We start from the raw sequence: 6,000 nt of genomic DNA on the forward strand, positions 1-6,000 counted from the left end.
GGAATCCATAAACAGAGAGCTGAAAGAAGTCAGGGAGTCCACAAAGGGAATGCTGAATGGATCCCAACAGAAGGAATGGAATTCCAAGGAAATCATAACAATCAACTAAGTGAATTGAGAATAAACATTGAACACCAAATTAAGGATGTAAAGAATTTCATACAAGATCTAAAACAAAGATCCAACAAAGAATTTGAAGTCATAAAAGCCGACCAACTAGAAGGAAAAGAAAGGAAAAAGTAGAAAATCTGGATAGTTGAATAGACCATGAAGAAGATTGAATTCTGAGGATAGAAGACATCCTAGATATTATAAAGGACATAAAACCATCCTAGACAAATCTAAGAAATATGATAGATTTATTCAACATTCAACCCTTGGAAGACACCATTAGAAGGTCTAATCTGAGGATAATTGTTGTAGAGGAGCACGTAGAACCAGAAGTCCATGGTCTAGGAAATTTGTTTAACAGGATCCTAGCAGAGAACTTCCCAAACATGCAAAAAGATAGGCCTATTCAGATACAAGAAGCTTTTAGAACTCCCAATAGACCAGACCAGAACAGGATTTCCCATTGTCACATTATATGCACAGGATCAATTCAGACCAAGGAAAAGATCCTTAAAGATGTCATGAAGAAAAGATCAATCACCTATAAAGGGAAACCAATTAGAATCACCTCAGATTTCTCAGCAGAGACAATCAAAGCAAGAAGAGACTAGAATGATGTAAGCAATGCCCTAAAGACAAACAACAACCAGGAATACTTTACCCAGCTATACTCTCCTTAATAATTCGAGGTCAAATAAAACACTTCCATGGCAAAGAAAAATTGAAACTATATATCTCCACCACACCAACCCTACAAAAGAATCTTAAAGATATCCTCCACAGAGAAAACCAACAAGACCACAATAAAGGCCAAGAAACAGCACCCAAACTGAGAATCCAAGAACCATAGGAAGAACACAGTTGCCGCAGCCCGAAGAAGTTGGATAAAATGGCAGGAACTCTCAAATACTTCTCAGTTCTATCTCTCAACATTAACGGATTTAACTCTCCAATTAAGCAACAAAGTCTGTCTACTTGGATTAAAAAGCAAGATCCTTCTATCTGCTGCCTTCAGGAGTCACATCTTGCCCACAAAAACAAACACATTTTCAATTTTAAAGACTGGAACAAAATCTACCAAGCAAACGGCCCCCATAAACAGGAAGGAGTTGCAATCCTAATATCAGATAAAATAGACTTTTAATTAAAATTAGTGAAAAGGATGGTGCATACTAATTAAGGGATCACTCTTTCAGGAGGATATTACCATTCTGAATATCTATTTGCCAAACAACGGAGCACCCAAATTTATCCAAGAAACACTAATTTCCCTCAAATCCCACATAGATCCAAAGACATTAATCGTTGGGGGCTTTAACACACAACTTTCCCCACTACATAGATGAACTTCGCAAGAACTCAACAGAGAAACCGCAGATATAAACAACTGCATAGATCAACTAGATTTAACAGACATCTATCAAATATTTCACCCAGCAGCATCAGAATACACGTTTTTCTCAGAAGACACATGGAACATTTTCCAAAATAGACCACATTTCTGGCCACAAAGCAAACTTGTCCAAATTCAGAAACATTGAAGTTATACCTTGCATTCTATCAGACCACAAGGGAATAAAATTATAATTCAACACCAAAAGCCACCAAAGAAAGTCATGTAACACATGGATCCTGAACAACACACTGCTGAATCATGAGTGGGTCATGGAAGAGATTAGAAAGGAAATTCAAATGTTCATGATATTCAACAAAATTGAACACACCAATTACTAGCTCCTCTGGGACACAACAAACGCAGTATTCAGAGGCAAGTTTATAGCTCTGAGTTCCTACATCAACAAATTGGAGAGATCTGAAACCAATTTAATGAGCCTCCTTGAAAAAGAGCAGCAAGATAAACACAATCCAGAAAATGGAAATAAATAATTAAAATTTAATCAGAATTAAATGAATTGAAATGTAAAAAAATAATAGAAAGATTCAAGAATCCACAGAGTTGATTCTTCGAAAAAATTAACAAAATTGAGAGACCCTTAGCAAATCTTATCAGAAAAAGAAGAGAACGTACCCAAATAAACTCACAGATGAGAATGGAAACATCATCACAGAATCAATTAAGATTCAGAACATTACAAGGGAATGCTTCTAAAACTTTCATACTAATAATTTTGAGAACTTGAAAGAAAAGGACCTTATCCTAGCAAATACTGACATGAGGAAACAAAGCCAAGATGAGTCAAACTATCTTAAAAGGCCTATATCAAGCATTCAAATAGAAACAACAGTAAGAGACCTCCCATCTAAGAAAAGCCCAGGACCAAATGGTTTTACAGAGGAATTCTACAAGGCCTTCAAAGCAGACATCACACCAATACTCCTCCAAATCTTCAATGAAACTGAAAAAGAAAGTTCACTACTGAACTCATTCTATGAGGCCATCATAACACACATCCCAAAACCAGGAAGGGACTCATCAAGGAAAGAGAACTATAAACCAATTTCTTTGATTAAGATTGATGCAAAGGTTTTCAACAAAATTTTGGTCAATCAACTTCAACAATTCATCCAAAAAATCATACACCCTGATCAAACAGGATTCATTTCAGGGATGCAAAGCTGGTTTAATATATGCAAATCAATTAATATACTTCAGCACATCAACAGCAGCAAGGATAAGAACCACGTGGTTATCTCAATAGATGCAGATAAAGCATTCAACAAGATCCAACACCCCTTTATTATGATGGTTCTGGAAAAATGAGGAATCCATGGTACATTTCTCAATACAATAAAGGCTGTATATGACAAAGCAATAGCCAGCATTATAGTTAACGGTGAAAAAATAAAGCTACTTCCTCTTAACTCAGGAATGAAACAAGGATGCCCACTCTCTCCACTTCTCTTCAATCTAGTATTGGAATCCCTAACTACAGCAATAAGATAAGATGCAAATGTAAGAGGGATCCAAATAGGGAAAGAAGAAGTAAAATGCTCCCTCTTTGCAGATCACAAGATCTTTTATTTAAAGAATCGCACAGAGTCCATTCCAAAATTACTAAAGCTGATTCAAAACTCTGGCAAAGTAGCAGGGTTTAAATTAACCCTCAAAAATCAATGGCTTTTCTGTATGCCAACAATAAGAAAAGTGTGGCTGAAATTAGGAAAGCAACTCCATTCGTAATAGCCCCACAAAAAATAAAATACCTAGCAATTAACTTAACCAAAGTAGTGAAGGACCTCTATGATGAAAACTTTAAAAAACTGAAAAAGGAAATCAAAACTGAACTTATAAAGTGGCAAAACTCCCAGGCTCCTGGACTGGGAAAGATCAACATCGTGAAAATGGCAATACTTCCCAAGGCTATCTACAAATTAAATGTGATACCTATCAGTATTCCAACCTCATTCTTCAAGGAAATAGAAGAGGCAATCAAAAAATTCATATGGAACAATAAAAGACCCTGAATAGCAAAAATGATCCTTAACAGAATGAACAGTGCTGGAAGAATATCAATACCAAGTTCAAATTCTACTACAAAGCCATAGTAATCAAAAGAGCTTGGTACTGGCACAAGAACAGACCTCAGGACCAATGGAATAGAATTGAAAACCCAGAAATGAACCAACAGACCTATAGCCATCTAATCTTCGGTAAGGGAGCTAAAAAATAGAATGAAAGAAAGACAGCCTCTTCAGTAAATGGTGCTGGCAAAATTGGTTAACAACTTGTAGAACACTAAAGCTAGATCCTTATATATCACCCTGTACCAGAATCAACTACAAATGGATCAAAGACCTCGCAGTCAAAGCAGACACTCTGAAAACATTACAGGATGGAATTGGAGAAACCCTAGGCCTTGTTGGCACAGGCCAAAATTTTCTTAATAGAGACCTGGAAACAACAAATCAAAGAAAGGTTGGACAATTGGGATTGCATAAAATTGCAGAGCTTCTGCATGGCAAAGGACATAGCTAGCAAGATTAATAGAAAGTCTACGGATTGGGAGAAGATCTTCATTAGCCATAAAATGGACAAGGGTCTCAGATCGAAAATATACCTTTAACTCAAAAATTTAAATCCCCCAACAAATCTTCAAAGAAACAACTGCCCAATAAATAAGTGGGCTAAAGACTTAAAGAGAAAATTATCTGAAGAGGAAAGAAGGATGGCCAATACACACATGAAGAAATGCTCAACCTCCCTAGTCATAAAAGAAATGTGAATCAAAATAATATTGAGATACTACCTCACCCCAGTTAGAATGGCTATAATCAAGAACTCTAATAACAACAGATGCTGGCGGGGATGTGAACAGAAAGGAACACTACTTTATTGTTGATGGGAGTGTAAACTTGTTCAACCAGTTTGGAGATCAGTATTGAGGTTCATCAAAAGACTCCACATAGAGCTCCCCTATGACCCAGCAATCCCACTTTGGGTATTTAACCAAATGTTCACATACAAGACCACAGTAGAGCTTCCAGGACAACTATGTTTATTGCATCATTATTTACCATAGCTAATATATGGAACCAACCCAGATGCACCTTAGTAGATGAGTAGATCAAGAAAATGTGGTATATATACACACTGGAATTTTATGCCTCCATCAGAAAGAATGACATTGACCCATTTGTTAGGAAATGGAAAGACTTGGAAAAAAATGTATTAAGTGATGTAAGCCAGGCCCAAAGAAACATAAGTGCCATGGTTTCCCTTATTTTCAATAACTAGTATATGTCTGAGACAAACAGAAACTCTCAGACAAGTTGATGTAAGGGAAATGAACCCTAAGATATATATTCAAATGTCTTTTTTTTCCTTTCATGCTATTGTTTCTAACACATTTATAAGATTATTTCTTTTTTGCTTTGTATGTCCCTCCCCTACTGTACCTTCCATGCTATCATTGTACTTGATGTTGGTATAATTTGTGGAGGGGAAGGGAAAAAACAAATGGTTTAAATAATAGGGATACAGTTGGACCCATTACAACAATGAGATGTCTAAGTCATTATGCCAAAAACAAACTTTAAAATTTTGTGGTGGGGGGTGAGGATTGGGTGGGGTGCGGGGAGAGGACGGGAAGTTATGGGAAGGTGAAACAAAGGAGGAGGCTACAATGCTTGATAAGAACTGTAGTTATTATCTTGCCCTTGTAATTGAAACCCCTTTGTACAGTATTTCCACAACAAAAAAGAAAAATAAATTTAAATATGGAATGAAATTAGTTCCAATAATGCATTGCATTAAGGTATTTAGAAATAACTGAGAAACTTAAAGGTGCATAAGATTTTTTTTATTGGAAATGAAGGGATATTGGAATTTGATTCTCTATATTTTAAGCGATTTGCTTAAAAGAATAGGCAAAATTAAAGTTACATTTTCAGCAGACTTGACATATTAAATTTTGTATATCGAAAGGGAAACAAGCCTCAACAATATGTCAATTCTCTCTTCTTATTTATCTCTAAAGGTTTATGCTTCTGGTCTCTGAATATTAAAACTTCAAAAAATTTATGTTTAGCTAGTTGTGCAAAGAGGTTTTGCTTCTTCAAGTCAGTGTTGAATAGAATGTATGTGCATTTCAATATACAGTGCATCTGGATCATTGTCAAACTTCACATTTTTCTTCCTTCCCTTACCCCAACCCCACCTACCCCTTCATGTTTCCTACTTACATTCTCACATATGTACATTGAATATTATGACTGTATTAGTCCAGCATTTCCCTCTTCATTCTTCTACCCTACTCTTTTTTTGCCCAGATCCTCTTTTAATAGTTGTTTCAACTTCATGTTATTTTGTTAAATATCTCTACTTTGGCATTTGGCGATGGGTTTGCCACATCTTCTCTTCCATGTTTGACCTACATAAATGAGTATATTTCTCCACATTTCTAATCTCTGAATGGCTAAGATAGATCT

The sequence above is a fragment of the Dipodomys spectabilis genome, unplaced genomic scaffold (assembly GCF_019054845.1).
Source record: "Dipodomys spectabilis isolate Male_0828 unplaced genomic scaffold, ASM1905484v1 ptg000029l, whole genome shotgun sequence".
Lineage (NCBI taxonomy): Eukaryota > Metazoa > Chordata > Mammalia > Rodentia > Heteromyidae > Dipodomys > Dipodomys spectabilis.